Below are 22,361 nucleotides of genomic sequence, written 5' to 3'. Positions count from 1 at the left end.
TGCTGCCGATACACAGTTTACTTCACATTGTTTTGAAAGCAACACATTTGTCATTGGATGCTTCTGTAGAGCTCAGTTTTCTGCGTTTGTGTTACGGCGAAGATACACCAACCAAGTTTTCGGGGATCGGACGTCGTCGGGCAGTCTGGTGAGGTCGGTGACATGAGTCTTGTTGTTGTGTTCTCTGCGATCGGCCGTTGTTAATGCCGTCGCCATCTTTTTGGACGATTCAACCTCGCAGCGTCCTTGGTTCGTTGATGCTGCCGATACACAGTTTACTTCACATTGTTTTGAAAGCAACACATTTGTCGTTGGATGCTTCTGTAGAGCCCAGTTTTCTGGGTTTGTGTTACGGCGAAGATACACCACCGCAATTTTCAGGGATCGGACATCGTCGGGCAGTCTGGTGAGGTCGGCGACATGAGTCTTGTTGGTGTGTTCTCTGCGATCAGCTGTCGTTAATGCTGTCGCCATCTTTTTGGACGATTCAACATGTGTAATCGGACACTGCCCGTCGTTCAGGCAGACCAATCTGATTGGTGAAGGAATAGCCCTTGTCTAGTGAATCAGTGACAAGAAGTTTCCATGTGAATCCAGCTATGCCAAGGTACTTCCCACTATTATGCCCTCCCTGAACACATAAAAAACTCTGACTCTATTACCACCTTCAAATCCCATCTTAAGACTGATTTATTCAGACAGGCCTACTCAATTCCATAATTTCACTTTTATCTACTGCCATTTTATGTACCTATATGTTTTATATATGTATATGTGTAATTTTAATTGTGTGTTATTTATTTTAACAACTTTGTACGGTGACCTTGGGTGTCCTGAAAGGCGCCTAAAAATAAAATGTATTATTATTATTATTATTATTATTATTATTATTATTATTATTATTATTAGGGATTGGCATAAAAATGTAATATCGGTGAATATTGTTATCGTTTTTTTTGCCTATCATTAAAACTGATAAAATAATGCCTTGATTTCGCCAGCATTTACGACACGTAAATGAAGCATTATTTGTAGCTGAAAGAAATGTACAGTTTTCAACATTGTACAGTAGAGTTGCCACACAGTAATAGACTCATGGAGGGAGGGAGAGAAAATAAATAAATATGGCATTTTTTTCACAACTTAAGTTGAAGTATGTATTCTTTGCACAGGCAGTGTTTACATTTTGAAAGCCTTGTTGCATTTGAGAATGCATCCAATGGGGCATCGCAATAAAATTAGGCATGGTGTGTTAATTCCATGATAGGAGATATGTGATGTTACCTAAAATTAGTTTAAGATCCCACATATATTGGCAGCGGTATCGGTAGATATCGGAATCGGAAATTAAGCGTCGGACAATATTGGCATATCGGTTTTTGGCAAAAAAAGACAATATCGGACCTAATTATTATTATTATTATTATTATTATTATTATTATTATTATTATTATTATTATTGTCGTCTATAATAGTCTATTCACTGCTCATATCATATCTGAATGAGTGCCAGTCAGTGTTGCCTGTGGACTTCATTCATTCCATTAAGTGAACATTGTTAGCATTGTTAGCAAAGTGCGATTTCTCCTTAGTTTTTGCCTGCGACATCTTTCTTCTTTCACAAGAAGAAGCCCGAGAGCTGATAACACTGGTATTTTCTTATTATTAGCCATCCATTCAATAAGCACAATAGCAAACCCTTCTGGACTACTCAGCACTCTTTGCTGACAACAATGACTGACGACAGCGAGCTCTGCATTTAGAGAGATGTTCCGTCATTTTCTGGTTTTACGTCTCGTGCAAGCACAGAACATACGTTGAAGTCAGTAGTTGATTTGGTGTGTTTTTCACACTCTTTTGACCGTGTCGAGGAGACAGGAGCTGACTGATAGTCGGGCTACCTTTTCTGGTGACGATCGGCAGTCAGGTTGGTGTGTTTTCGCCTTTAGGGCTGCACGATTCTGGCAAAAATGCGAATCACGATTTTTTTTGCTTAGAATTGAGATCACGATTCTCTGGCATGATTTTTTTCACAAAATGTATATTGCACCACTGTCAAGGAAAATTGGTTCTTTTACCTCTGATTCGTGTCTTTCATATCACTCTGCAAGTAGTCAATATTGTCAATTTATTGCAAGTAGCAACAAGTGTTCAGAGAACGCAAACCTCCGCCAAGCACCCTGAATGGTGTGCATGTGTGGATCGACTATTTCTTTTTAAATTAAACAGTTTCAAGGTTGTTCCATACAGCAGAAAAAGTTGAAGCTTGGTACCAGTCATGTGTATGTCAAATTATATTAAATTCCAATCAATATTTGTTGAGTTATAATGAAAAATGTGTCGTAAATAGGATTTTCAATGTTAAATTGAAATGTCCACTGAGTCCACATTCCACAGTGGATGTGAACAATTTTGTGCCAGATACAAGATATTATTATAAGCTACAGGTGTATCAAATTGGAGGCTAATCGGAGTGGTTTTGAATTTTTTATGAATTTTCGAAAATTGCTCAATGATGAGAGATAGGAAAATGTGAGATTTTGTGACTTTGCTGTGACCTTGAACTTTGGCCTACTTGGCCCAAAATTTAATGGGTTGGTCCCAGGGCCTAGGCCTATCTGTGGGTACAATTTGGTAAAGATGGTTGGAATAGTTTTTTCCGTTAAGTTGCTAACAAACAAAGAAACAAACACGAAAACAAACAAACAAACACACAAAGCAAAGTGATCACAGTACATCCTGGTGGAGGTAATAAATGATATATATTTTTCAAATCGGATTTTATGTATTTTGTGTGTTTTTTGTCCTTTTATGTTGATGTAGTAGGTTAAAGTGAAAAAAATAATAGACAGATGAGATAGATGAAGCTGTGCAGAAAAAAAAGACACCAAACATGGGTGTAGTAAACATTTCTTTATATAGTATATAAAGGCAAAATCAAAAGTACTCAAAAACAGCCAAAATAGGCTCAGACCCCTAAGGCTTAACATCTTTATATGCGACTTCCAATCAAGTTCAAGTAAATGAGATCGTGTACATGTGTGAATAGAGATCGTGATCTTTTAACGATTAATCGTGCAGCTATAGTTTGTGTATTTCTAGTCTATGTCCGGCTGCCATGTGTGTCGGTGTATGTCAGAGTGGGTCGCGTTAAGTGCATGTCTGAGTGAATTACACCGTAGATGTGTCTTTGTATCCCGTGTGCTTCATTTTCAAAGCGCTCTCTTTCAAAAAAAAAAAAAGAAAAGAAAACTCCCCTCTTAAATGCCATTCCAGCGGGTGAGCGATGAGCTCTGGCATCACAGGTGAAAACTAATCTGGAAGCTGAAATTCACTCTTTTTTTTTTTTTTTTTTTTTTTCCACTGGCCTGACACCTCGCCTTACAAATGGCCCTAACGAGATGCAAACATGTAAATTGCCGGCAGAGGAGATGGAACGTCCACTTAGGTCTAAATGGCACCAATAGCACAACTGTCAAATGGTTAAATGGAACTGTGCTGAGATCATGGTGAGCAATCTGTAACCAAAAATGGAGGAAAATTGCATTGCAGTGAGGAGGGATAGAAGAGGGAGGGATAGATCTGAAGCAGACATACTGTATCTCTCTGGACTGAAGGGGTAATGATTTACCCTTTTTTTTCCCCCTTCTGTCTGAATGTGTCTACACTTTTCACGTTCGTCATAATATCGCTCTTCGTCTCCTTATCTAACCCATCGCCGCTTGTCATTGTTGTCCCTGCTTCAAGCTGTTTTCCATTAGATCCTCTTTCTGCACAACATTGTTTTTTTTTTCACGCGTTTGTTCTTTGCATGGGTGATCGCGTTTATTCGGGAGCAACCCTCACACCCCGTTCTCTTTCAACACCTCGGTCTCAGGGGGGGCTAAATGCCACCACAGATAGAGAACCTGACAACAGCAGTCCGACGCCCCGACAACAGCAAGGCCATTATTTTTTCTTAGCTATTTATTTTGGAAAAAAAAAAAAAAAAAAAGCATTTTATTCAGCATGAGCAGCAGTAACAATATGGTTCCTATGGTGATGGTGATGGAGCCATCAAATAGCCAACATTACTTTGTTGTTTATGTAGTCAGGCTGCATTAAAAGAGCTGTACTGGAGACGGAAAGAGCAAGAAAATGGTGGACAGCAACAGATGTGTGTGTGTATGTGTGTGTTTGTGTTTGTGTGTGCTTCTCAGAATGCACCACACAGGCAAACGTAAGCTTATTTACCAGCTGAGAGACCTCCATTGCCTTTCTGTTCGAGAGCCTGTTTGCATTGTATTCCTCTGTGTACATTGCATCCTCCCCGCCGCGGCGTCTTTAAGTGTTAACAGAGCAGAACCTGTGGAGTGCCTGCCCTATTGTCATTCACTGTCACAAGAGAACACAAAAAAAAAAAAAAAAAAAAAGGCATGTTTTGGTACAACGCATCGACCTGCGAGGGAACGAGGTGCGGGTCGGCGTAATGTATGCTCCCGCTCTGCGTGCTGAGCGGCATGTCATCGTGCGCAGAGCGTGAGCGGTGTGTGGAAGACGACCGAGGGGTTTCTCGACATGTGTTTGTGTGCGTAGACGTGGCCTTGTGTGCACTTGTGTGTGTCAATTCCTGTGATAATATATACCATGTGACGCATTTTTGTGCACACATGCTGCCCCGTTCATTGAGCATTCTGTAGCGTGTATCCAGTGGAGGAGATGAGTCACCCCCTTTGCAGACGCTACATACCAACCGACTCTTTCTCTGCTGCATGAACACATGTCCGAAGAACATGATGTTGGCGAACGCCGCTTTCACTTTCAAAGCGAAGACGCTCGCACAGTTTGAATTATTGGTCTCACTCTAGCTTCTTTGCTCTACATTTTAAAGCAATCTTCTCTCACATTTATTTTTATTGATTTATGTTCTCAGACTGAAGAGATGGAAGGTTATCTTGCAGCTATAGAGGAGTGGTTTTATGATGGCTTGAATCCAAGGTTTGAGGTGAAAAGTCTTAACAGGAAATTCATCTTAGGTGCAGTTTCGTTTGAAATCCTTTTGCAAATCTGCAAAAATAAATACAGTAAACTGTTTAATACCCACTGAACCACTAATTCAGGGGTGTTCAGGGGCCACATTCACCCCAATATGATCTCCAGTGGGCCGGACCAGTACAATAATAACAGTGAAAAAGGTAAAATTAGATTATGATAATGTTTACATCTGCAACGTTTCCTTAGAAATCTGAAAAACATGAACATCTTGAAATGTCTAAAGAAAAACAAGTTCAATCTTAACATTATTCTGCCTCAGTTTATCATTTACACGTGTGTTACAACTTACATTACAATTACAAATACACAAAACATACAGTACCAGGTATAAGATTGGTAAAATTGCATTTACTTCTCTTCAGACATTTGCGTTTGTTCATATTTGTTCAGGTTATTCACATTTTTTGTGAAAGGATAGTTTGTTCATGTAAATGTTTTCATGTAATTTAACTTTTTTTTTTCACTAAAACAAAGATAAAATCTGCAGTTGTCATTATTTCTAAGTTTTTATGATAGTATTTTACTGGTCTGACCCAGTAGAAATCTAATTGGTCTGTATGTGGAACCTGAATTAAAATTATTTTTACACCATTGATTGTTAATTGTAATTTTTGCATTTCACTAATTCATCCTACGGGCCGGATTGGACCCTATGGCAGGTCGGATTTGGCCCCCGGGCCGCATGTTTGACACCTGTGCAGTAATTCTATCAATGCATGTAAATAATTGGCGTAAAATGCAGTTCATCATCTTTTCATGGTCATCTATAATATAAAAGGGAAATGGATTCTGTGTGTGTGTGTGTGTGTGTGTGTGTGTGTCTTGGGCATCACACAAAATCCGGAAAGGGTTGACCGCTGCAGTTTGTTATACTTATGTATTTTTGTTGAAGGAAGAGACAAGCGAAAACAGCAAGTTGATTGGACCAATATTTAGGGAGATATTTGTAATTTTGGAACACAATAGCCTTACAATCACGTTGCTATGCCCAGAATTATGTGAATGCTTTGGCGGTGACTGCTGGACAAATGCAGTACAGCATGCATGAATACACACCAAATATCCCTGCTGGGGGACCGGGATGTTGCCCCTCAGGGTCGGAATGTGGATTTTAGTTTTTTTCTGTTTCTGATAAAATAACTTTTGAAAGTGGGGTGTGCGATTATACTTCATTAATGATATATTTTCCTGAAAAAGTCACTTTTTCTTCAGTTTTCTCTGTTTCTGATATAATAACCCTCAACTTTGCTTTGAGTTTTTATGAACATCTACATGATCACTGAATTAAACAGAGGAAAATACAAGATTTTCACTTAAAATACAGGGTGTAATATTTTAATAACAAGTGGTGCCAGGCACAACAAACCCTGCCCCCCGCTGGTATTGCAGCTCATTTTGGCATCGATCCTCTATATATGTGCCAAGTTTGAAGTAAACTGAAACAAATTTGATGTTTTTAGACGTGTGAAATTTTGCCCATTATAAGTAAATATGAAAGAAAAGTTTTAAAATATTCATAAAAAAAAAAAAAAAAAAAAACTTTTCCCAAAATGTAATGAGATCTATTCTAGGTCCCTGGCAATCTATAAACTTAATTTAGTGTGAATTCATCCAATAGTTTTGATGCTAAAGTGTTAACAAACCAAAATAAAAACAACACCCCTTGCCTCCCCTTTGGGGGGCAGGGTAATAAATGCTGATGAATCACTTAAAAAAGGTTTAAAATAGAGAAAAATTCAGTTTTCTCTGTTTCTGATATAATAACCCTCAACTTTACTTTGAGCTTTTATTAACATCTACACCACAGGTGTCAAACATGCGGCCCGGGGACCAAAACTGGCCCGCCAAAGGGTCCAATCTGGCCCGTAGGATGAATTTGTGAAATGTAAAAATTACACTGAAGATATTAACCCTTTCACGCATGAATTATGAGAACCCTAATCAAGGTTTTTTTTCCTGAGTGTTTTTATTCCTCTTTAGGCATGAAAAAAAAACCCAAACCAAAACAATGTGATTGATTTTTTTATTAACCTATTTTTCATGGAGTTACAAAAATGTCCACTCAGCTGAGCACCATGCGTTTAATTTTAGAAGTACAGAAACATGTATTTATTCATATACTGTGTGAAAACTATGAAATAAAAACATTTTAAGTGCTGTTAATCTGACGTTTTCTCACATTTTAATATACCTGCATGGAAATAATATGCAAAAAACAAAACAAAACAAACAAAACCAAAAAAAACAAAAAACCTTTTTTGTTTAAAAATCAAAACAAAGCAAAACTGTTAATTACAGTCTAATAACAACTGGCAATTTTTTTAAAACTCAAACATGTTAGTGCAGATCAGGTTTATCTACAGGGTGGGGAAGCAAAATTTACAATGAACATTTAGTTGTTTTTTCTCAGCAGGCACTACGTCAATTGTTTTGAAACCAAACATATATTGATGTCATAATCATACCTAACACTATTATCCATACCTTTTCAGAAACTTTTGCCCATATGAGTAATCAGGAAAGCAAACGTCAAAGAGTGTGTGATTTGCTGAATGCACTCGTCACACCAAAGGAGATTTCAAAAACAGTCGGAGTGTCCATAAAGACTGTTTATAATGGAAAGAAGAGAATGACTATGAGCAAAACTATTACGAGAAAGTCTGGAAGATACTATTAAAGAAGAATGGGAGAAGTTGTCACCAGAATATTTGAGGAACACTTGCGCAAGTTTCAGGAAGCGTGTGAAGGCAGTTATTGAGAAAGAAGGAGGACACATAGAATAAAAACATTTTCTATTATGTCAATTTTCTTGTGGCAAATAAATTCTCCTGACTTTCAATAAACTAATTGGTCATACACTGTCTTTCAATCCCTGCCTCAAAATATTATAAATTTTGCTTCCCCACCCTGTAGAACAGCAAAGTTACAGTAATGGTTTGAATGGCAGTGTATGGGATGATGCATAAGTGTCAGCTGATATGGAACTAAAACAACAAAATCCATGAATATACAAGAGAACACCTTTAAACAGCTGTCCACTGTAGTGACCACTGTGCATGAAAGGGTTAACAATCAAGGATGTTAAAATCATTTCAGTCTAAAGTGGATCAGACTCGTAAAATACTATCATAATAACCTGTAAATAATGAAAACTACAATTTTTTAAAACTTTATTCTAGTGTAAAAAAAAAAAAAAAGAAGTAAAATTACACAAAAATGTTCACATTTACAGACTAGCCTTTTACAAAAAATGTGAATAACCTGAAATTTCTTAAGAGAAGTATGTGGAATTGTACCAATATTCTGCCTCGTACTAAATGTTTTGTGTATTTGTAGATCCACTGTGATCTGTAAGTTGTGATGCACATGTATAAATGATGAACTAAGTCTTAATATTGTTAAAATGGCACTTATTTTTCTTAAGAATTTTCAGGTTCATATTTGTTCATGTTACGTTCAAGTACGGTTCGTAGATGTAAACATTTTCATTACGGAATTTGACCTTTTTCACTCAAAAACAGAGAAAAAAAACTTTGGAGTTGACATTATTTATAAGTTCTTATCCGATTATATATATTATTTCACTGGTGCGGCCCACTTTAAATCATATTAGGCTGAATGTGGCCCCTGAACTGAAATGAGTTTGACACCCCTGCTCGACATGATTAGTAAATTAACCCTTTCATGCATAGTGGTCACTACAGTGGACAGTTACTCTACAGCTTTACTCTTGTATATTCATGGGTTTGGTTGTTTTAGTTCCATATCAGCCAACACAGTGAACGCTTATGCATCATCTCATAAACTGCAATTCATACCATTATTGTACCTTTGCTGTTCTTGATTGGTTCTTGAGAGGAAATCAATTGTTAATTGTTATTTTTTGCACATTATCTCCATGAAGTGAGAAATAACTAGTATTAGAATATGTTAAAATGTGAGAAAACATCAGATTAGCTGCATTAAACATGGTTTCATTTCACTGTTTTCATATCATTTTATGATATTGGGTTTTAAATACATGTTTCTTTACTTCAAGAATGAAATTCATGACGTAGCTGAGTGGACATTTTTGTACATCTATGTAAAAAAAAAAAAAAAAAAAAATCCATCTCATTGTTTTTTTCATATCTAAGGAGGAATAAAAACAGTCAAAAAAAAGAAACTTAACTAAGGTTCTCATAATTCATGCATGAAAGGGTTAAATATAGGAAAATACATGATTTTCACTTAAAATACAGGGCATAATATTATAATAAATGCTGATAAATCACTTAAGAAAGGTTAAAATTAAAGAAAAATTTATTTGGGAACTGCGACAAAAGTAGCGCTGGGTCTTTATGGGTTAATGCAGCAGGTTTACTGCTTTCAGGACACGGTCAAAGACATCACCTTTTGACTTTCATTGTTAATTACATAAAGGAAACGTGGCAGGTGTCAAGTTAAGGTCATGCCTCTAGTTTGCCAAATTATTCGCGGCAAAAGAAACATGAGTGTGCGAGCGTCAGCAGACTGTGTGCCTGTGCAGCTCAACAGAGTGAAACGATCTACTTAATAGAGTCAGAATCTTCCAGTTAAATGTATTAACCTTATTAATACAGCCAGCCCGGTGCGAGATTTCAGAGCCATACTGTATATACGCTGACAGTTTACAGTTAAAGCTGCAGGAGCTGAAATCGGAGGAGAAATTTGAACATAAACACCGCTAGTCCGCAGCTCCGTCCAAATTAAAAGATTAGACGTAAACGTAGAGTCGGAGGAGGTCGAATACTCGATGATGTTGATGCCAAAAGAACTTTGTCTCTTCAGCTCCTCAAAATGCAAATATATATGGAGATGTTTGCTTTCATTTCTTCTGAACTGGCTCTAAAGTCCATCTTCATTTAAAAACACATACTTTCACTTTAATGTTTGAGTTTCACTGTACAGGATGAAGGTTATTTTCAAAGTCGTCTGCAGACACGGGGTAGTTTTTTCCTCATGATCGCCTCATTTCTTAGCAGGAAGGAAGGCTTAATGGCACTGAAAGAATTTGTAAAAGTTAATATAATATGCCATTTTTTACAAGGGCCATATTGAAATGTTCAGCCGTCACTGCTCTCTACACTGAAAATGAACCTGTGTGAGTGCGGGGAACAGGTACATTTGTACAACTAAATATATTTGCATATTAGATATTATGGATTTTTCAATAAAGGAGATGAAGCAGATGCCATTTAATATGTTTTAGATGATGAAAATTGTATCAGATTCATATTATTATTCAGTGTGGTGTACTTTTATTACATGACTGGAGGGGTTTTTGGAGTTTTATGCAGATTTTAGTGAGTTTTCACTTTAACCCTTAGGGATCCACGTGATATTTTCAACACGTTGTAGCATTGGAAGTCGGTCACGTAGACCACAATTGCATTCGGAAGTGCGAACTTGAAACACTGTCCTGCTTTTTATTTAATGTTAATAGAGCAAATACAACAAGATTTGGTAGTTTGAACCCAGAGAAAAAAAGATATGTGTGTGTGTGTGTGTGTGTGTGTGGGGGGGGGGGGGGGGGGGCGTTCAATTTCTGACCATATTTTCGTCATTTTTTGTCCTTTTTCAAAACAGAAAAAAACTTGCTGAATTTGTAGATTCTAATCCACAGACAGCATTAGCATTACAGGTCAGGGTGAGAATGACCCCCACCGGAAAATGGGAAGACAGGGGGGTGGGGGTGGAACTGGACAAAACGCCAATGTAAAGATATGCTTTACCTAATATTTGGAACCAATATTCACTTTTAAAGTCTTTGAAAAGGTTCGTTAAGCATCTTTGTGTTATTTATGCAATGAAATATATACATTTTTCAAATCGGATTTTATATATTTTGTGTGTTTTTGGTCTTTTGTGTTGACATATTAGGTGAAAGTGAAAAAATAATAGGCAAATGAGATAGATAAAGTTGTGCTGAAAAAAAAGATACCAAGAATGGGTATAGTAAATATTTGTTTATATAGTACTGTGTATATTAGAGCCCGACGATTAATCGGGCCAATTATAGCTTATCATCGATTAATCAACATCGGCCAATATGTAGCCGATGTAATAACTTTTTTGCTGCATGGAGATTCTATCGCTCCACTACTTCTGTGTGTGTGCGCTGCCTGGAGAGTTAGAGGAAAGGTAAGCGAGTTAGTTCACTTTCACTCCTGCGGGACAATGGACGCCATCATCCCCCCCCACACACACAATCACATAATCACGGAGCTACCCCCCCACCCCGGTCTTATGAGGTATTCAACCCCAAACACACACACACACAGCCATGTCCCTGCTCTTCCTGTCTCCCCTCACAGTTTATTCTACAGGCAGGCCTGGTATTAATAGTGTAGGGGAGACTGGGACAGTTGTAACACAGGTCAGTTGTAACTCTCACAATGCCTCCAATCAAGAACAACTTAGGACTCACCTAATTCACTATGCACTGCTCAGTTTAGTCCTTAGTCCATATGGGAAGTTGTAGTGCTGTGAGGAAGACACATTAAAATTTGTGAGTGAAAACATAATTTTGTGGTCAGTCATATTTTGAGCTCTGATTATTTTTGTGATTGCATAGTTTGCATTTGAAAGTTGTCTGTAAATTATATTGTGAGATAAACAAAGATTTATGCAACTGTTTATCCACCTGTCCACAATTATCTAATATAAGATTATTATATCCTGTGTAGATCAGTGTTCTTATTCATATACGGCAATATATTGGTTTATCGGCCAATATCGGCGATATATTGGATATTGGCTTTTTTTAGCCCCCAATATCGGTATCGGCATCGACCCCAAAAATCCATATTGGTCGGGCTCTAGTATGTATATCTATATCTATATCTTATCTATCTCTCTCTCTCTCTCCATATATATATATATATATATATATATATATATATATATACTATATATATATATATGTATATATATATGGAGAGAGAGAGAGAGAGAGAGAGAGAGGAGAGAGGAGGAGAGCAGTCGTGGCCTAGATGGCTAGAGAGTCAGCTTGTGATCGAAGGGTTGCTGGTTCGATTCCCTAGACTGGCAGAGTGTTGTTGGCTGATGTGCCCTTGAGCAAGGCACTTAACCCCCCCCCATTTGAGCCCGCTGCTCTTAGCATGAGTGTGTGATGCATGATCTAGTGATGGGTTAAAGGCAGAGAAGACAAATTTCGGTGTGGTGCATGTTTACATATGTGACAAACTACTACTGGGCGGCTGTGGCTCAGGTGGTAGAGCGGGTCGTCCAGTAACCGAAGGGTTGGCGGTTCAAATCCTGCTCTGTCCTAGTCAGTCCATTGTGTCCTGTGGGCAAGACACTTCACCCTCCCTGCCTCCAGTGCCACCCACACTGGTGTATGATGTTTGGTGGTGGTCGGAGGGGCCGTTGGCACAAATTGGCAGTCACGCTTCTGTCAGCCTGTGCAGCTGTGTCTACAGATGTAGTTTACCACCACCAGAGTGTGAATGTGAGAGCGAATGAATAATGGCTCAATAATGTAAAGCGCTTTGGGTGTCTAGAAAAGCGATATATAAATCCAATCCATTATTATTATTATTATTATTATTATTACTGACAAAATACTGATTCTATTCTATTCTGTATATAAAGGCAAAATCTAAAGTCCTCTAAAACAGCTAAAATAGGCTCAGACCCTTAAGTGTTAAGTGCACTCAGTGAGTAAAGATTTCAGCCAAATACACATATTCAGTAGGGTACTGGGAGTAAATAAAAAGCACAAAAGCCTTAATCCTGCATCAAACATGTCAGTGTGACATTGTGTCTCTGACAGAAGCACTCAGATGCACAGCTGCTCCTCCTTAGAAACAACACCAGTCATCTCGTGGTCAGACTGGGTGACTTCCAGTAGCCAGTGTGTTTATCTGTATGACTGTGAAGCGCATCATCCCCAGGATAAATAAAAGCCAAAGAAAGAAAGAAAGAAAGAAAGAAAGACGAGAAGAGCTTAAGGTAGTTCCAGTGTTTTTGCACCATATTAAAACAACAGTGTTCTTCCTGCTTTCACATTTGTCCATATCGATCCATTCTGTTCATACCAGACTTGAGTATTCACGTCTCTTTGTTGGAGTTGTAGATGGGGGGGGGGGGGGGGGCAAATTTGGCTACAGTGAATTATGAGCTTGTACTCTGCAAGGTTGAGCCGTGCACGAGGCTCATTTATTTGATAGTCGCGCTTTAAATATCTCCACCGAACAGCGATTACAATAACTTCTGTATAGGAATTTGAATAGCCCAAAGCTAAATACAACACTTCTAATCTGCGGCTCTAGAGAAATTAATGCTAATGAAACAATGTCCTCTTGATGTTTGAGAAGATAAATACAGCACGAGCCTCAGATGATGGAGGGGCTTTGTCTCGTCGTCAAACCAGCTTCCTCATCAGCTCATAAGGCGTGGTTGATTGATGGATGTGTGTGCAATTTCACATGATTTGACCAGTGTTGTGCAAGTTACCTCCAAACTGTAATCCATTACAGATTACTTGTTACGCTTATTTAACCCTTTCATGCATGAATTATGAGAACCTTAATCATTATTTCTCTTTAGGCATTAAAAAAAACAATGCTTTAATAGTTAATAAATAAATTTTCCTGAATTTTAAGAGGCACAAATTTTTAATAATAACAATAATAATAATAATAATAATAATAATAATAATAATAATAATAATAATACATTTTATTTATAGGTGCCTTTCTTGGCACTCAAGGACACCATTTGGTCACGAAATGGGCATTAGCGTCTGTTTTAGTAGTCGTAAAAAGGTCTTAACCAAGGTTATTATCACTAACGAAAACTAATGAAATGACGAAAACTAGAATTGTAAAAACACTTTTCATTAACTGAAATAAATAAAAACTAGAATTAAAAGAAAAAAAAAAGATAACCAACTGAAACTGTATTGAGTGCTTATAAAACTAACTAAATGTATAAAAATAATCGATAAAATTCCTTTCGTTTTTTTCAATGTCAGATTGATATGAAATCGATTTATTTCCCTAAGCAATTTTAGCTGCTGGCACCATATGATATTTAACGGTCCGTCACTTCTCGTCAACTTGTCCTTTACAGGTGTCTTCTCGTCTCCACTCTATCTGGAAACATGGAGACTAAAGCTGGGAGGAAAGCAGCAGAGTCCTGTGTGGGATTTATGTGAATATGACAGAGAAGAAGAGAAACAATATAAAAAAAACTAAACTAAAACTAAGCATTAGAAGATAGTGAAAACTAATTAAAACTAGCAAACCTGCTCTAAAAACTAAATAAAACTAACTGAATTCGAGAAAAAAAAAAGTCAAACTAAACTATAATGAAAAATCCAAAACTATTACCAACCTTGGTTCAAACGGGGCGCAGCACAGAGGACGCCGGTAGATAAATCCACAATCGATAAAGAATTCTAACTAGTCATAGAAATGTTAGCTTACCTGTCATTGCTGATCACAGGGGCCTCACGCTAACTGGCTTCCGTAAAGCAGGGTTTGGGTTAGTAATGAACATACGTCCATGTGGACAACGGACTGTCTTCTCCCGTCTTCACCCACTGGATGAACACCAACAGGAAATAGAACTTTACAGACACATTTTTAATTCCTTAAGGTCTCGCGGTCTTGTTGTTTTTTTACCCCGTCCCCAAAGGGGAAGCAAGGAATGTTGTTTTTTTGTTCTATTTGTTTGTTTGTTTGTCAACACTGTAGCAGCAAATCTATTGGTTGATTTCATATGAAATTGGGTTTATAGATTGCCAGTGACCCGAATAGATCTGATTACATTTTGGGAAAGGTAGGTCAAAGTTCCTTTTTTTATGAATTTTAACATCTTTTTTTCTCCCATTTCCTTGTAATGGGCGGAATTTCAAATGTCTATAAAAACATCAATTTTGTTTCAATTCACTTCAGACTTGGCATATATAGAGGCTATGATATGCTGACATCAGCACACGCATAGACAGTATGACATCAGCTGATCAATGCCAAAATAAGTTACAATATGTGTGAGGGGCGGGGTTGTTGTTCCTGGCACCACTTGTTTTTTTTTTTGTTTTTTTTTTTTTTTTCCATTTGAGCAATTAAATACCTGATCTACCTCCAGTAATTAATCAAATTTTATTTTTTATTTTTTTTCCCCTGATCCAGTACTCTGTTTTACAAGTAGTATTTGTGTTGTGCAATAACTGTTTTTTATATGTTTAGCTGCGTTATGTTTTTGTTCAGGTCTTTTTTTGGATTCTGTGGCTCATGGGAAAAGCACAAGAAATCCAATGTACCTATATTGCGATGTAATCTGTGCAAATGGCAAATTAAAGTCTATTCTATTCTATTCTATTCTATTCTATTCTATTCTATTCTATTCTATTCTATTCTATGTCTAGTCTCTAGTCTATAGTTATTCTAATTCTGTTCTATTCTATTCTAATTCTATTCTATTCTATTCTTATTCTGTTCTATTCTATGCTATTCTAATTCTCTTCTCTTCTCTTCTCTTCTCTTCTCTTCTCTTCTCTTCTCTTCTATTCTATTCTATTCTATTCTAATTCTCTTCTCTTTTATTCTATTCTATTCTAATTCTAATTCTATTCTATTCTATTCTATTCTATTCTATTCTATTCTATTCTATTTCTCTTCTCTTCTAATTCTATTCCATTCTAATTCTCTTCTCTTCTCTTCTCTTCTCTTCTCTTCTCTTCTCTTCTCTTCTCTTCTCTTCTCTTCTCTTCTCTTCTATTCTGTTCTAATTCTCTTCTCTTCTATTGTCTTCTATTGTCTTCTCTTCTCTTCTCTTCTCTTCTCTTCTCTTCTCTTCTCTTCTCTTCTCTTCTCTTCTCTTCTCTTCTCTTCTCTTCTCTTCTCTTCTCTTCTCTTCTCTTCTATTCTATTCTAAATTATAGGTGAAAAGTGTGTTGTAACGTAAGCACTATTGAACATTTTCCAAGTAAAATATTACTGATAATAGTAGATAATAGTAATGCCTTACACTACTGCCTTACAGCAAAAAGTAATCTGTTACTATACTGCGTTACTTTGTAAGGCGTTACTCCCAACATGTGATTTGATAACTTGTTTGACGCTGGGTCTCGTTTGGTGTCGCCGGTGAACATTGGCCTGCTGAGGTCCTGATTAAGAGCCAGAACGTATCTCAAAGCTACGACCTGAATGACAGCCACAAGATACCGCCGGAGCATCAATGACCCACGTTAATGGTGCGCGACCGTTTTCCTGACCGTCGTCGAGTCCATAGGTTATTTTTTTCCCCTGATCCAGTACTCTATTTTACAAGTATGTATTTGTGTTTGTCTGTGCAATAACTGTTTTTATATGTTTTAGCTGCGTTTATGTTTTTGTTCAGGTCTTTTTTTGGATTCTGTGGCTCAGGGAAATGTATAAGAATTCCAGTGTACCTCTATTGCGATGTATCTGTTCAAATGGCAAATAAATTCTATTCTATTCTATTCTATTCTATTCTATTCTATTCTATTCTATTCTATTCTATTCTATTCTATTCTAATTGTATGCTGTTCTGTTCTATTCTATTCTATTCTAATTCTGTTCTATTCTATTCTATTCTGTTATTCTATTCTATTCTAATTGTATTCTATGTTATTCTATTCTATTCTATTCTATTCTATTCTGTTATTCTATTCTATTCTAATTGTATTCTATGTTATTCTATTCTAATTCTGTTCTATTCTATTCTATTCTATTCTAATTCTGTTCTGTTCTATTCTATTCTATTCTATTCTATTCTATGTTATTCTATTCTATTCTAATTGTATTCTGTTCTATTCTATTCTATTCTGTTCTAATTCTATTCTATTCTATTCTAATTCTATTCTATTCCATTCTATTCTATTCTGTTATTCTATTCTATTCTATTCTAATTGTATTCTGTGTATTCTGTTCTGTTCTTTCTGTTCTATTCTATTCTATTCTATTCTATTCTATTCTATTCTATTCTATTCTATTCTATTCTAATTCTATTCTATTCTATGTTATTCTATTCTATTCTTATTCTATTCTATTCTATTCTATTCTAATTGTATTCTGTGTATTCTGTTATGTTCTTTTCTGTTCTATTCTATACTATTCTACTCTTATTCTATTCTATTCTATTCTATTCTAAATTATAGATGAAAAGTGTGTTGTAACGCAGGCACTATTGAACATTTTCCAAGTAAAATATTACTGATAATAGTAGATAATAGTAATAACTTACATTCTGTTACTATACTGCATTACTTTTGTAAGGCGTTACTCCCAACATGTGATTTGATAACTTGTTTGACGCTGGGTCTCGTTTGGTGTCGCCGGTGAACATTGGCCTGCTGAGGTCCTGATTAAGAGCCAGAACGTATCTCAAAGCTACGACCTGAATGACAGCCACAAGATACCGCCGGAGCATCAATGACCCGCGTTAATGGTGCGCGACCGTTTTCCTGACCGTCGTCGAGTCCATAGGTTATTGTGTCCCGCCGCCGTCCCGTCTCTTTCAGTTATCCGGCGTGTGTAGAGTGACACCAGAGTGGGTTTGATTTGCACACTCGCTCCGGTTCTGTTCTAATGTTCATGCAGCCACTCAAGGATGATAAAATACAGTGCTGGATGGGAGCTGGGAGCCCGCAGGCTGTTCACTAGAGGATTTTAATTTTGTTTTTCTCTGGCTCCCTTTCTCTTCCCTCTCTCCCACAATGTTTGTGCATTCTTGCGTGTACCAATGTGATTACAACGGGGGTGGGGGGGGTGGGGGGGAGCGCCACATTTGCAAGGACATATGTCACCGATTGGCTTACGGATTCTGCCGTCTCTGCAGCATCAATTAAAAATGAAACGCATTAAACTTGCAAAGGAATCCCGATAAGCAAACAACTTACTATGTCAAAGTGAAACGGGAAAGAGAATTTGACATAGAAATTGATGATATAGATTGGCTAAACATGTGGAAATTACATCATACAACTACTAGCTCTCGGACATGGAGGGAATTTGCCCGGAAAAATCTTATAAGATTTTTTATTCCACCCAAGTTTAAAAGTAAACAGTTCCAGAGGCGTCAGGAATGTTGGAGAGAATGCGGGGAGATGGATGTTGACCATTCTCATGTTTCTTTGGAAATGTTCAAAACTTTCAGAATATTGGGAAATGATCTGCAATGTCCTATGTCAGGCATGTCCGGCCCGGGGGCCAATCACGGCCCGCGGTCAGATTTTATACGGCCCACAGCTTGGGTTATATATTGAATTATTTATGGCCCGCTTGGACTGTTGAACCGAGTACATGAATCATAAAAGGTTCCAAATGCAGTTTCTCCGTTCACCTCATGGTGGCAGCACCACTCTAACTCTATCTGGTTCTGTGACCTCGCCGTGAACCATTTTCGCTAATTTCTAACCACGGTGCCTGTAAATAAAAAAACAAAAGTTGACAGTGAGGGCCGCCGCTTCCAGAAGAGATGGGAATTACAGTTTTTTTTTACTGAAAATTGAGGCAATTATGTTTGCCTAATTTGTCAAGAGACTGTTGCCTTGTTTAAGGAATTCAATGTAAAGACACACGAGCAGACAAAACATGCTAACGCATACGACAAGCTAGCAGGGAGTGAGCGCTCCGAAAAAGTGAAGCAAATTCAAGCTGCTTTAAACTCACAACAGTGACTCTTCATGTGAACCTGTGAGTTCAATGAATTCACCACCAGGGCAGGCTACCAAGTTGCCAGGTTAGTTGCCTATAACTGCTGGTGTTATGTACTTGTAGATGTGACACAAAATATTACTTTCTGAATGATTTTGTGAAAGACAAGAGTAAGAGTCATATGTTTTCATCTGAAATGTTAACAGACTTTGCATTACTGAGTAATATATGAGTAATGATTACTCATATAAGTCATGTTTAAAATGAATGTGGGGTTAAGATTTTTATCAACTTGGATGTTTAAGATACTCTATACAGTTTGTTCTATGTTATCTGACTCCAGATGTGAAAGGAAGGCAGAATTGTTTTTTTTTTTTTTTTTTTTTTTAATTAGTTCACACCTGAGTGACTTAGATTTGGTTACGTTGCCATTTAAAAAAAATGATATTGTGACAATGAAAATAAAATTGTTGTAGAACAGCGCATTTAGATGTAATTTTTACTGTTTAAAAAATGTCTGAAGGGACCACTGGCCCCTGGCAATGTCCACATTATCAGATCTGGCCCTCGTTAAAAAAAGTTTGGACACCCTGTCCTATGTCAAGTATTAGGATACACAATTCCAAAGAAACCTGAAATTCTTTATTTATGCAACTTGGTGATGACATCTACGTGAATACGATAAATATTTGGTAAAGGTGATGTTGATAGCTGCAAAAAAAATGTATAACAAGGAATTGGGGGAAGATGAATGTACCATCAAAGGATCAATGGATAACTACGATGGAGGACATATTTCTAATGGAAAAACTAACACGCAGATTGAGACTACAAGAACCGCAAATGAACAAAAAGTGGAAAAAAATTGATATTATATAAGAAAAATAATTGATAAGACTGTGCTACCCAGACTTATTTATTTATGTTGTTGTGTTTTGTTTTGGTTTTTTTTGTTCTTTTAAAACTAATAAAACATAAGTTACAAAAAAAAAAAATAAAAATTGCAAAGGAGTTTGGGAATTAACACGTATCTGCACTGAGGTTCTACAGGTTGCGCAGTTCTTCATCATCATAACCGATCATCCGGGAGAAACAAGAATCGGAGCGCCGCGAGTCGACATCAGCAGTGTATTTGTCCCATTTTATTTCGCAGGCCTGATAACCTTGTACCCACTGTGCCTGCGTGCTGAGATTATGGATCAGACCAAGTTTAATTGACTCCAGTAATCTGATTTTGGCATGGGGAGGGAGGATCGTGGATTAAAGTTGTTACTACAACACAAACAGGGGATCAGGAGGCTGTTTAGCTGCAAAGACTAGGGGACAATGGAGGCATGTTTAGACCTAACATGCCCAGTGCTAATCCAGCATAGGCTAAAATGCCCTGTATGGTAATAGTGTTGCCTGGCTGTAATGAATTGCACTGTCAGGGGGTCGGTCACATTGTCCTGCTGCACAGACACTAATAAAGTGGCCGTTGGTGCTGTGATGTAATACGATGGCAATAATGATAATAAGTGGAGTGGAGGAATCACATTTGAAGCCGGCTGATTCTGTCCCTACTTGACATTCTGCTGTTGGCCCTGGAAGCCAAAAGTACGACAAGGAAGAGTTGTTCAGAGCATGCTCCAAGCTACTACAATGGCCTATCAATCATTGGCCCGCTCATCAGCCCGGTCAAGGAGGGGATTTCAGCTTTCCAGTCTACTGGGAGCATAGACAGATCTATACAAGTGATGGAATACAGGCTTATTTCCACTCAAGTGCTGTCCTTAAATGCACATTTGAGGTGCTTATACTTGTTTTGTTTTTGTTTATATATATATATATATATATATATATGTATATATATATATATATATATATATATATATACAGCGTGGGGAAGCAAAATTTACAATGAACATTTAGTTGTTTTTTCTCAGCAGGCACTACGTCAATTGTTTTGAAACCAAACATATATTGATGTCATAATCATACCTAACACTATTATCCATACCTTTTCAGAAACTTTTGCCCATATGAGTAATCAGGAAAGCAAACGTCAAAGAGTGTGTGATTTGATGAATGCACTCGTCACACCAAAGGAGATTTCAAAAATAGTTGGAGTGTCCATAAAGACTGTTTATAATGGAAAGAAGAGAATGACTATGAGCAAAACTATTGTGAGAAAGTCTAGAAGTGGAGGAAGCAACAAAAGCTTTTATTAAAGCTCTCAAATCGAAAATCCTAAAGGATCCAACCAAATCCATGAGGAAAAAATGGCAATTGAACTTGAGGAAGACAACAAGACCGTTAGAAATGCCGTAAAATAGGATTTGAAGTTAAAATCTTACACAAGAACACCAAAACACTTGTTGACAACAGCAACAAATCCAACTTTAGCAATTTTTGGAAATCATGTTTATGGCCGCCTTCTAGCCCAGATCTAAACCCTCTGGATTCTGCTATTTGGGGCGTTTTAGAACATGCTACCAACAGAACATCACACAGCAATGTCGACTTTCTTAAAGATACTATTAAAGAAGAATGGGAGAAGTTGTCACCCGAATATTTGAGGAACACTTGCGCAAGTTTCAGGAAGCGTGTGAAGGCAGTTATTGAGAAAGAAGGAGGACACATAGAATAAAAACATTTTCTATTATGGAAATTATGTAAATGTAAACAATTGATGTAGTGCCTGCTGAGAAAAAACAACTAAATGCTCATTGTAAATTTTGCTTCCCCACCCGGTATATACTGGGTGGGGAAGCAAAATTTACAATATTTTGAGGCAGGGATTGAAAGACAGTATATGACCAATTAGTTTATTGAAAATCATGAGAATTTATTTGCCACAAGAAAATTGACATAATAGAAAATGTTTTTATTCTATGTGTCCTCCTTCTTTCTCAATAACTGCCTTCACACGCTTCCTGAAACTTGCGCAAGTGTTCCTCAAATATCGGGGTGACAACTTCTCCCATTCTTCTTTAATAGTATCTTCCAGACTTTCTCGTAATAGTTTTGCTCATAGTCATTCTCTTCTTTCCATTATAAACAGTCTTTATGGACACTCCAACTATTTTTGAAATCTCCTTTGGTGTGACGAGTGCATTCAGCAAATCACACACTCTTTGACGTTTGCTTTCCTGATTACTCATATGGGCAAAAGTTTCTGAAAAGGTATGGATAATAGTGTTAGGTATGATTATGACATCAATATATGTTTGGTTTCAAAACAATTGACGTAGTGCCTGCTGAGAAAAAACAACTAAATGTTCATTGTAAATTTTGCTTCCCCACCCTGTAATTCAAGATTATTATTATTATTTTTTTATTTTTTTGCTTAATTCAAGATTTTTTCCTAATTCAAGCTAATTTTTTTTTTTTTTTTTTTTGCTTAATTCACTTCAAGACTGTGGAATTTTTTACACTTGGCAAAAACATCCCACGGGCTGGATTGGAACCTTTAGCTGCATGTTTGAGACCCCTGCACTAGAGTAAGGTTGTGAATGCATTGGTGGGACTAGTGCATTATACGCAAATGAGCAGAATTCTGCACATGCACAACAGAGCCTCATAAATAACCAACAGTGGGGCGAGGCTGTAGTACATCCCACTCGAGCCCTGCTTTTCTTGTGGATGTGCTGTGGCAGTTTGCCCCACATCACCCCC

Source organism: Sphaeramia orbicularis, chromosome 15 (genome assembly GCF_902148855.1).
Source record: "Sphaeramia orbicularis chromosome 15, fSphaOr1.1, whole genome shotgun sequence".
In the NCBI taxonomy this organism is placed as follows: domain Eukaryota; kingdom Metazoa; phylum Chordata; class Actinopteri; order Kurtiformes; family Apogonidae; genus Sphaeramia; species Sphaeramia orbicularis.
This window is presented reverse-complemented; position numbering follows the sequence as displayed.